Source organism: Phocoena sinus, chromosome 4 (assembly GCF_008692025.1).
Source record: "Phocoena sinus isolate mPhoSin1 chromosome 4, mPhoSin1.pri, whole genome shotgun sequence".
Lineage (NCBI taxonomy): Eukaryota > Metazoa > Chordata > Mammalia > Artiodactyla > Phocoenidae > Phocoena > Phocoena sinus.
In genome coordinates this window covers 123,032,424-123,045,138 of record NC_045766.1, presented here as the reverse complement: position 1 = coordinate 123,045,138, position 12,715 = coordinate 123,032,424, and the positions used below count along the sequence as shown (strand labels likewise).

At 37.7% G+C, this 12,715-nt stretch overlaps 1 pseudogene; it reads left to right on the top strand.

Moving 5' to 3' along the window:
* Positions 1–5,558: 5,558 nt before the first annotated feature.
* LOC116752699 lies at positions 5,559–10,918 on the top strand (annotated as a pseudogene).
* The last annotated feature ends 1,797 nt before the right edge of the window (positions 10,919–12,715 follow it).

Sequence of the window (12,715 nt, the reverse complement as noted above, 5' to 3'; positions counted from 1 at the left end):
CCACCTGCCGATGCAGGGGACACGGGTTTGTGCCCTGGTCCAGGAAAATCCCACATGCCGCAGAGCGGCTGGACCCGTGAGCCATGGCCGCTGAGCCTGTGCGTCCGGAGCCTGTGCTCCGCAACGGGAGAGGCCACAACAGTGAGGGGCCCGCGTACCACAAAAAAAAAAAAAAAAAAAATCACTGGTCGTTGGACAATGAAGGATAACAAGCCATGACATATGGAAACAACTAGAAGAGCACTGCTGTTGTCCTAAATCACTTCCTTGAGCAGGGCTGGCTTCACAGCCATGAAACGTGTGCTGCTGCACAGTCTGATACTTGGTGCAGTGCCTGCTGTCACTGTCTTGAAATTCTTCATAATATTTGAACAAGGGTTCTTGTACCTTCCTTTTGCAATGGACCTGCAAATTATGTAACGGGTTCAAGACTTAAGACTTTCTGTATCACAGCACAGAATGGGGAATCCCAGGTGGGAGTTTAATGGATTTCCCATTTTGAGAAGATGGAGCTGAGAGTGCAGGGAAGCAGGGGCACTAGAAGTGACAAAGCACGACACCAGAGAGGAGAGGTACGTACAGATAGAGAACTCCAGAAAATTGCAGATCACCTCATTTGACTATTCAGCAGACATATGAAAAAACTGCAGGATGCTCAGGAAGAAAAACCTGAAAGAATCAGAGGAAATAGTGATTTGATCTCACACCTGTCTGAGAATAGTGACAATTCCCACCCCTTGGAGTTGAAACCAAAATAATTCATGGGCATTGAGTCAAAACCTCAGATAAATTCTGCTCTGGTCCAAGCTAACAATGTTGAAAAGCAAACCCAAAAACATCAGACTGTTTTCAAGTAACTTCAATGCATCTTAGAACAAAGCACAATATTATTTAAAGGAGTATGAAATAAAAATTCAGCTTCCAGGAAAGTAAACTTCACAGTGTCTGGTATTCAATTAAAAATGACCAGGCATACAAAGAGGTAGGAAAATTCTCTCCACAATGAAAAGAATGATCTATCAATCAAAACCTACACAGAATTGACACATATGCTATATTAGTAGACAAGGACATTAACAACAGTTATTTTAACTTTATTTCAGATATTCAAGAAACTAGAGGAAAGAATGAAAATTTTTAGAGAGACATGGAAGGTATTAGAAAAGGTGCCAGGGCTTCCCTGGTGGCGCAGTGGTTGAGAGTCCGCCTGCCGATGCAGGGGACACAGGTTCGTGCCCCGGTCTGGGAAGATCCCACATGCCGCGGAGCGGCTGGGCCCGTGAGCCATGGCCGCTGAGCCTGCGCGTCCGGAGCCTGTCCTCCGCAACGGGAGAGGCCACAACAGTGAGAGGCCCGCGTAACGCATAAAAAAAAAAAAAAAAAAAAAAAAGAAAAGGTGCCAATAAAACTTTAAGCATGGAAAACCACAATGTTCAAGATGAAAAATATAGTGGATGGGGTTATCATCAGGTTAGACACTGCAAAAGAAAATATTAATGAATTTAAAGACATAGCAAAAGAAACATTCTAAAATAAAGCTCTGAGACACAATATAAATAGTAATATATGAAAAAGTGATGTTTTACAACTGCAAAGAATCAGATATGTATGTAGGTAGAGTTACCAAAGGAAAGGAGAAATAGGAAAAAAAAAAGTTCAATTGTGTTTCACAATGCAAATTAAAGTTCTTACAGGGAAGTGATATAAGTCAATTCTGCTGATAACTGTTGGCCAGAACTGATCACTTAGTCCTACAAGGGGATAATTTAGAGTGTTATGTTTCCTAAAGACTGTTAATATTTAGCAAACAAAACAATGACTACCACGCTGGAAATTCTTTGTTATGATGTAGTTAAGTCCAAATTGTCTTAGTGCATCATTTAGGCAGATAGAGAAACACTAGTCACTATAATAAATAAATTCTACAATTTCAGTAACTTAACACGATCAGGGCTATTTTTCTATCCTGTAAATATCTGTAGCAGCTGTAGCTTTCACTTAACTGTTTTCTTCCACTTGAAAATTCAGGGATTTAGGCTATTTTCTTTTTGTATTTCTGCATTTTCAAAGGGCTTCAGAGTATTCTTCATCCAAGTTTAAAGAAAAAGAGAGGGTAGAAAAGGCATCCATGCTTCCTGGTTCATTTGGCCTGGAAAAAAACCCACATCATTTCCAGTTATATTCTAGTGGATGTGGCCACAACTTACTGCAGGGGATTGGGAAGTGTAGTTTCCACATTACAGTTTTATAAGGTTTACACATTTTTGATAGCTATCTTTTTGAAAATCCAAAATGAAAGGAATTATTTCTTGACATATACCAGGATACAAGATTAGATAACCACAAAACAGGAAGTTCAGGAATGGAGCTGGAACATCTTAATAACTTTCCTCCCGATCTTGTCTTCTTTTTAGTGCTTTTCTTTTTTTGGCATTTCTTCAGCTTTGACTTCAGACCATCCATCCCACACGGTGAAGAAAGCAGTCTCACAGAATCCAAGTCTCACATTTGCTAGAAGCTCACACCAGAGAAAAAAATGATTCCTGGTTATTCTTATTTCAAATTACAAAAGCCTTGAGGAAGGGCTGTAACTAGTTTCAGTGGGGTCAGGTACTTAATTCTGGACATACAACTTGACCAAAAGAACAAGGCATATGAGAACATGACCGCACTATATTTTTTAATGTAATGCTTAAAAAAACAGGGGGGTTTCCGGAAGTAAGAAAATAATTCATGATTAGAGCAAATAACAGCAAACAGGCACTTTCCACTGGTGATCTTCTCTCCTTTTTAAATGATTTCTCTCACTTAGAAATTCCTAATTTCTACCAGCACCCCACTACCAATTATGCCCAGTTATGCAGTTCAACAGCTGAGAATGTTTTCCTCAAGTTCTCTACTCCAATTTTCTCTTTCTCCTCTGTCATTGCAGGCAGCACAGCCACTCTTTAGCAGAGTGAATTGAGGCTATTGTGTATGAACATTCCAGCTCCCTGTTATTTCAGTGAGATTGTATTTATATCTAAATTGTTCATTACCTCCTTTCCTTTAGTTTCAAGAATTATATCTTTTTTAAATTTGAACTTTAGTGTCTCCACCTGCATTCTTCATCCTAAAATCTCCAGGTCATTCATTCCACTGTTATTTATTTTCCTATATTTTCAATTTATTTTTCTCTCTACATTCTTTTTTGGCACAGTCTTATCCACATTACATATCTGTTTCCTACCTAGGAAATGGCACAATTATCTATAATAATGGTGAATACCTAACTGGGCTGGACCTTGGGCTCATGTGGGGATTACAGCTGCTACCAAAGATTCTGGATTAATTGTAAGGGGTGTGAACTGTGTACCGAAAGTCTTAATAGTTGTTCCCAGAAGATTCTAGTAAACAAAAGTTTGAGAACCACTGATTTGTATAATTTCTTAGCCAAAATCTGATGCATCCTTTATTTAGTCTCTAGCTACACTAGTCACATAGAATTAAAAAAAATAATAAAAACAAAAATGTCCTGTTACTCACTTGTGGGCTACCTGTCAAATTTATTCCCTCTGTATATGCATATTGCCACCTCTTTATTTGAGGAACTCCTCATTTCTCAGGATTAGTTTATTAATAAAATTAATATTACTAATCTTGATCTGCTTCCTGGTCAGTAAACCCTGCAAACTATCAGACTATTCCTTGTAAATCACAAAGCAGATATTTCATACCTGATCAAAAAACATTTGGAAATTCACTATTGTGATCAGCATGAAGTCCAAATGTTTTAGTTGGAGACATAAAACTATACTTAATCTTAGGCTTCCCTGGTGGCGCAGTGGTTGAGAGTCCGCCTGCCGATGCAGGGGACACGGGTTCGTGCCCCGGTCCAGGAGGATCCCACATGCCGCGGAGCGGCTGGGCCCGTGAGCCATGGCCACTGAGCCTGCGCGTCCGGAGCCTGTGCTCCGCAACGGGAGAGGCCACAGAAGTGAGAGGCCCACGTACCACAAAAAAAAAAAAAACTATACTTAATCTGGTACCTGCCTAGCTATTCAGTCATCTACTATAACATGCTCCCTCCATCCCATGCTTTACCAACCTGATTCTTATGCTCTATCTGATTAGTATAAATTCTTGGATTTCAACATTTAGCTGAAACATCAGCTCCTCTATCCAATTATTCTACTTTTCAATGTTTCAACTTTCCACTGCATACTCCAATTCAGGTAGACTTATTATCCTCTGCTTTGATGCCATATATACTTGTTGTCTTTTTGCATAAGGTCTATAAGCTTTGTTGCATTATTTGCTTATAGATTTAGTTTCATTCTCTAGATTTTAAGACTCTTAAAGCTAAGGGTCATATTATTCATCTTTGTATTACACTTTTGTCCACTGAAGTGATCATAACTGGATGAATAGATTCTATATATCTTCCAAAATATTAATTCCACTTGAGAAAATATAATAGTGGAAAGTAATGATTTTCTAATGATGAAATTTCAGACAACAGAAAATATTTTGTCAATGATATCCTCAAATTAGGTGACAGTCTGTACTTATCTATGTATAGGTAGCACCTACATTTCATTCAGCAAGGCCACATTATAACTTCATGGGTTCCTTCACATATCTGATCTAGAACAGCTATTCTCAAAAGTGTGATCGTGGCACCAGCAGCATCATTGGCACCATATAGTCCTTCAGATATTTCTGATGTCCCAAAGTTTGAGAACTACTGTAGAGGTCAGGGAAAGAGCTCATGTTTGTTGCCTGACTTACTTTTTTCCTTTTATATCATGTATGGTGATTGGGAAAGCAAGCTGTAAATGTGAATTATAGCCAACATGCATCATCTGGGTAGTATAAGGAAGTGGCTTAATCTTTTGAACCTAAATTCTCTAATTTATATGATGGGGTAAAACACTGCCTACCTCTAGAGTTGCTGTGAATATTAAATGAGTTAAACCCTAGAAAATGTCTACCGTGGTTCATGGAGAAAATGCTTAGCACGATGCTTGCTCAGAAATTTTAACTGTTTTTTTTCTTTCCCCTTTTGATATTATTGCTGCTATTTCCACTATTACTATTATTTCTACAGTACTATTTTTAATACCATTACTACTATTATGATTAGTTTTACAGTTCTTAAAAAACAGTTGTGGGGAGGGAAGCGTGGGGGCTGGTGGTGTGATGAATTGGGAGATTGGGATTGACATATATACACTGATGTGTATAAAATAGATAACTAATAAGAACCTGCTATATAAAAAAATAAATTAAATTAAATTAAAAAAAATAGCTGTGAAGTGTTATATTTAGTTTCATATCATAGAGGTGGAAACAGACTAGAAGAGGTAGATTAATAAGATCACACAGCAATTACGAAGTGAAACCAGGATTAAACAATGAGTCAGTATGATGAAACCAGAGAACATAATTTTCATAGTAAATGTTACTACTTAAATAATTTGCATTTCAAGTGACAATGAAATACTTTAAGAAATGTTTAGTACATAAGTGAGAAGAAAGTTTGGTCATTTGATAAAAACTATACATACTGTTAAGTAATGCCAGGTTAGTGTCTTTTCAAAGAATAGTAACTCAGCATGTCAAAGTGGAAGCACAGTTAAAATATGGCAAGAAACATACAAGCCTTAAAGGCCTATTGCTTATTTTCTCTTTTGACATTTATAGTTATGAATGTCAACACAAATTCAACTGTATAAAAGAAATAACATATTTTCCCCAATGATTCAAGTTGATTTCTATTTTGAATGCCCATAGCACTGAGGTTGAAAATTTTAACTCATTCAATCTAGGGTTTTTACCCAGTGCTGAGATTTTGTTGGGTTCACTTAATCCTTGATGTAATATCTCAATAGGGGAATTTTGAGATTTTCTTCATCCCATCTAGTCTTCAGTCATTCATTCATTAGGTTATCATTGAAATATTCCTCTTTCTTATCTGCTGACTTTATTCAGATTCTATTGTTCTTGCTGCTATTTTCATACCAATCCTAAAGCCACAGGTACATTCTATGGCTTCTTTGCCACCCTGGGGATGGAAATCCTGGGAAAGTTATTTGTGGCCCTTACATGCTTAATGCTGAAAACTTCCATTCCCAGTTATGGTGGACACAGAAGAGCCTAAATGCTTTGGAATGACAGAGAGTGAACTACAGAGAGAACAAGGACAACAACAAAATCAGCATTTATCATATGCAAAAAAATTCAGCCACATTTTTACACACTGTATATTTTCTGTACTATTGCAAGGCTTAAATCATGTCTTTAAATTCACCTTCAGTCTGCGAGCACCTAAGCCTTTTAGCTCTCCTTCACAAAACAAATGAATAGGTAACCATTCAGCTGATAAGCTAATTCAATTCACTGGAACATGAACTACACACAATTTTAATATCTGTAATGTGTTTGGCAACAATGGGAAAAATCTGTATGCCCTAGAACAGACGTTAAAATTTTACCCCAGAGAAAGATGAAGAGAAACATATGGTATTCACAAGGTTAGTGATTAAATTTCAAGAAGCAAAGAAACATTAAACATTCTTACAAAATGGAAATAAATAATATCAATAATGGTTCATACAGTCATGAAGAATTACATGGAAGAAACAGGTTTAAAAAGAAAATGTGAGTTAACATTGGCAAACATATCCCAAATGCCAGAAATAAGTTCAAAATGCCATTAAGTCCAAGTTTCAGCTGTTAGTTCTGAAGAATTGGCTGATAATACAATAATTGGCTTTGGGACCCTACACACACACCAAACATATTCACACATACACACAACCATGCACACATGCTTTATTTTTTGATAGATGATTGTAATAAACTTTAGGTCATAGTTTAATTATGTAGGCTTATTTATTGCACCAAATAATTCATTCATTCATTTCAAATTTGTCTTAATAATAAAGTTGATATTTTCATCATCTATGTAAATGAAGTGGTAGTTTATCAGATTGAACAAGCTGACTTCATGATCTGAAACTCAAATATCTAATTCCAGTGTTAAGCTAACTCATAAGACTGCTACTGACCCAGAAAGAAAACAGAAACTTTCACAGTATAGATGCTTAATGAATATTTATTTTTTAATGAATAAATTTTAGAATAATGAGGAAAGGATAAAGGGAGAAAAGGAACAACAAAAATGAAGGTAGGGAGAGGAGGGAGGGGAAGGCAGGAAGGAAAGCTGGAAAGGAGGGAGAAAAGGAAATAGAGAAAGAAGCAATGAAAAAGAAGAATTTTTAGAAACTTCAGTGGTCAATACGTAAAACTACTCCTTGATACTGTTCTTACTATTAACATTAGTAAATTCTTCCTTCAACATAAACATTACTCTGTACTGTGGTATCAGTCAATTTTTCACAGTAAAAATGGAGAATACTGTTTCTTTCCATATTATCATATTCTTCCACATAGTTTAGTCCCAGAGCTATTTTTAGAAATTCACTTTCCTTTGACACAAATATCAATAGCTCCATATGAACTATTAATATATTTTTCTAAAGCATCCATGATTCTTTTAAATTTCTGCTTCTACCACCCTATTTAGATTTTTATCTCACCACTTTAATAATTTCCAGGAATTAGACTCTCTCTGTAGACCAACAAAAAAGGCATTTAAAAGCTATCCTAGGGCTTCCCTGGTGGCGCAGTGATTGAGAGTCCACCTGCCGATGCAGGGGACACGGGTTCGTGCCCCGGTCCGGGAAGATCCCACATGCCGCGGAGCGGCTGGACCCATGAGCCATGGCCGCTGAGCCTGCGTGTCTGAAGCCTGTGCTCCGCAGCGGGAGAGGCCACAACAGTGAGAGGCCCGCATACCACAAAAAGAAAAGAAAAAAAATAAAGAAAAAAAGCTATCCTAGACTGGTTGCTAGAGAAACATTCTGATATGCTACAAGTCTTGTGGAAAGATAGTAGGTTGACTTTCTGGACTGGAAGTCATACTGTTTTTAATGATTTGACTTCCTGGGCTCTTTGCTGCAGATTGTGGGTGAAAGTTCTACTTTTATAGATGGTCTGTGAACTGAAAAAAAAAAGCACAATGTGAGAGCTGTGAATTCAGTTTTCTTTATAGCTTACTGAGGACTGTAGCCCGGGAGCCTCTCAGATAGCTCTGAGGGACTGTTCTGAAGACGTGGTGGGGAAGGAGGTCAGTATATACATGATTTTGGTGATGGGGGTACTTGCAATCAAGTATATATCTCAGTAGAAGGTTGATGATAGTCATGAAGAGTAAATGTCTCCATTAGTGATTTTACCGCTTTCCTAGGTATAAGAAGATGCAAGAAATTGTGCTCCTTAAATTTTCTTCTGAAAATATCTATCTGAAGCATGTTCAGCCAGATTTTCCCAGAGCATCGAGTGTCTCATTTCTGATCTTTGCCCTGAACTCCTTTCAGGGTGTGTTAAAGGTCAGCGACTCTATTGGCTAGTGACTTCATCCTTGTAGAAACAGACGGCAAGGGGCATTCTTTAGTTTGCAGGTCAACCATTGTCCACTTGTATAATCAATCTCTAATATGGAATATCACACAATCTGGATAAGTGAGATTTTGCCTCATTATTATAACTAGATGAAGCTTCATTGCAAAAAGCATTACAGAGGTGACATGTATTTTCATTGCTTCACATACGTAGGTATCAATACATAAAGTCATTGTGTCTCGTTATTTTTGTGCTAAGTTGAATCACTTGGATATGGTATTGTCCACCAGATTTCTTCATTGTAGAAAATCTTTTATTTTTTGCCATCAATAATTTGTAAGGTGATACTTTAAGATACGGTAAATATCTTATAAATATCCTGTTCTCCAACAACATTTTACCTAGTCATTTAGCTTCATTGATGATTATGACACAAAGGTGGCAAGATAGTGATCCTTTCCAATTATCTCATTCTTTCACTGCATATTAGCTTTCATTGTCAAGTAAAGAAGAGCCTTTTCTTTACCCTCCTTCCTTCTTTGTTAAAACATTATGGGGCTTCCCTGCTGGTGCAGTGGTTGAGAGTCTGCCTGCCGATGCAGGGGACACGGGTTCGTGCCCCAGTCCAGGAAGATCCCACATGCCGTGGAGTGGCTAGGCCCATGAGCCATGGCCTCGGAGCCTGTGCTCCACAATGGGAGAGGCCACAACAGTGAGAGGCCCGCGTACCACAAAAAAAAAAAAGAAAAATCATTATGGATCCATGGAAACTTTTGTTATTTGAAATTTTATAATGTATTACCTTCAATCCTTTTCTTTCTTTCTTTCTGTGTTTTTCTTTTTTTTTAATACACAATCTGTATTAAGTTTGGCCCATGGGAACACCTTTTCACTAGTTTCTTGCCCTTTTCACACTTTCACATCAGAATTTGAACACATACTTGCTTCCTAGAACATATTAAATGCTTATCTTGTACTTTGTCCCAAATATATAATCAGCCATTTCTCCAAAGAACATTGGTGCCTTTTATTGGGAACACATTATGACTTTACTTTTAATGCAGAAAAACTGGAATAATATTTTCTACCTTACTGAAGATATTTGTTAAGAAGAAGTTATATTTAAAATATTAATAACCTTAACATTAAAATTCTGTAATAACTAAATAATCATTAGCAATATAACATATGCCTCCAAATTACTTAATAATTTTCTAAGCAGTCACGGGTTTATTGAACCACCTTGATCTTTGTACTTACCTTTGCATCCGTAAATACATATGAGTATTATTGGACTGCATTGGTAAAATAAAACAGGTAAGAATTACAAGGGAAAAAGTTTGTTCAGTCACATGTTTCCTTACAGGGACTTTCCTTTTGCAATATAGTAGTAAATAAAAATAGAAATATCAAATTTTCTTCCTTCTTTTGTCCCTTGCTGGCTCCTTCCCGTGCTGGTCCACGCCCCACCTGCCACCGCCCGGCCTGCGGGCACTGCTCTCCGCCGCATCTTTGGCACCTCGGCCCAGAACAATGCTAAAGCAACCGTGCTGGGGGCTTGGAGGAGTCCGGCAGTCGCTTTCGCTTCTCCTGAAAAGCGGCCCCTTGGTGAGCCGCCCGACCCTCCACGGTATTGTTCATACACCCGGAGTGGCTGCCGATGGGAGCCACATCGCGACCAGAGCGATGGTGAAAGGGCACCTCGGAGCCGGGCAGCTGCCAGACTGCCCGGAGGGCTGCGACAAGGTGGCTATTACCGCGGGAGTCCCAAGAAAAGCAGGCATGACATGGGACGACCTGCTCAACACCCACGCCACAATCCTGGCCACCCTGACTGTTGCCTGTGCCCGCACAGCCCCGAGACCATGATCTGCGTCATTTCAAATCCAGTTAACTCCCCCATCCCAATCACAGCGGAAGTTTTCAAGAAACATGGAGTTTACAACCCCAGTAAAATCTTTGGGGTGACAACCCTGGACATTGTCCAAGCCAACACTTTTGTTGCCAAACTGAAGGGTGTGGACCAGCTCGAGTCAACGTTCTTGTCATTGGCGGCCATGCTGGGAGGATCATCCCCCCTGATCTCAGTGCACCCCCAAAGTGGACTTTCCCCAGGACCTGCTGACTATCCTCACCGGGTCGATCCAGGAGGCTGGCACGGAGGTGGGCAAGGCTAAGGCCACAACAAACCCTGCCACCCTGTCCACGGCGTACGCCAGAGCCCACCGATTTGTCTCCTCCCTTGTGGATGCGATGAACTGAAAGGAAGTCGAATGTTCCTTCGTCAAGTCCCAAGAAACAGACGGTCCGTATTTCTCCACACCGTCAATGCTGGGGGGAAAGGGCATCAAGAAGAATCTAGGCATCGGCAAAATCTCCCCCGTTTGAAGAGAAGGTGATTGCCAAGGCCATTTCTGAGCTGAAAGCCTCCATCAAGAAACGAGAGGAGTTTGTAAAAAACTTGAAATGAGAAGGCGGTTAGCGAGCAGTCCGTTTTCCTTAACAGATTAAGGCGTCATGTCAGTGTAAAGCCATTTCAGACACCTTTGTCTTTTCAGTTTGCTTTGATGATGAGTATTGTATGAACAAAACACCTCTTCCAAATCTCGGGTCAGTCTATCAGTGCATCAATAAAAGCTTTTCTTTTTCAAGTTCTCCTCCAAATTAAAAAAAATATATTTTTTCTTTCAAACTTTTGAGTGTGGGAGAAAACAAATTCAAGGGAAGAGGAAAAAGTAAAAGTATATGTAAAAGTTTTGAACTACTCCAGGCAGAGAAAATAATTGTTAGTAGTCATACTAGGAAGACTTTTGAATTTAATAAGATAAAAATTAGAAGTTTTATATGAAACAAAGATTAGAAAATAATTAGATTAATTTAATTATCTCAATACTCTGTGTGAGAATGATGCAGGATGACCTAAACAATAGACTTTTTTGTGTTCTGATACATAATGAATGAGATAAAATTTAACTAACACACAACATGTAACAGGCTTGTAAAATAGGAAAACAACAGCATGACTTAGAGGGAACTTTAGAAATCAATTAAAAGTTGAAAGATTTATTAAAATAATTTTGCAATTTAAATGTGACCTTTTTTATCTTTTAGGTCAAACCGATCATACATTTCTAACATACTGAACTATCAATAACTCATGTAATATTCCTTATAAACAGATAAAAAATTCTGCTACAGCAGTAAATGACTGGGTTGCTGTGAAATGATGTTATAATAGTTTCAGTTGGCTTGAATATTTCGAAGCTTCACGTTCCCTTTTAAAAGAAGGACTTTAAAAACATTGAACATGTTGAGGGCAGTCATCAAAATGGAATTGCCTTTAAAAATTAAATGCATGCAGTTGCTTTATTTTTTTTAAGTCAACCCTGATTTTACTGGAAAAGTCACTGAAAGTGTTGTATGTATCAAAATATAAAATCAAATGATATAGGTGATCTTCAATTGATGAATAAAGAAAAAATTTAAAGTAGAAATTTCATCTTGACCTGTTTTCATTTCTGTCAGGCACATTTATGGATTTAAGGAACCTCTATTTCTAGCATATACTGAAAATGGATTAGAAGAAGGAACATGGAAGTGTGTTAATAATAAGAATTGCATTGCACATTTACTATGTGCCTGACACTGTTGTGTTTAACTAACTCATCAATCTTTCTAACAACCCTACAAGAGAGATACCACTACTGGCACCATTTTGTAGAAGGGAGAACTGAAGCACAGTTTAATAAAATAATTCACCTGCAGTCATCTTGAGTGATGGAGTTAAGGCCCCAAACTAGGCAGTATTACTACACAGTTTCTTGTTCTAAGTAATGAGGTAATAAGCGTTAAAAATAGATTCAGAACAATTTATTTTAAAAAGAGATAAATGCAAGTTATAATGTTGAAATGCCTACGCATTATAACATAAAACATTTTGTTTGAAACATACAGAATAAAACTTTCTTTAAATTTAAATGATTTGCCAAAAAATTGAGAAAGAGTTGGAATTGGGAATAGATTCAAATTTTCTGAATTTAAATTCAGTTTTATTTTTGTAAGAACATAAATCCTACTAATAAAATTATTAGAATTATGACTGATGAAATTAAGGGAGAAAAGGTATTATAATAACAATAAACTCATATATAATGCTTATTGTGTGCTATCCACTTTCCTAAGTATTATGTATTTTAATACATTTAATCTACAGAACAGCCACATGAGATGTTACTATTCACACTTTTGAGATGAAGAAACTAAGGTA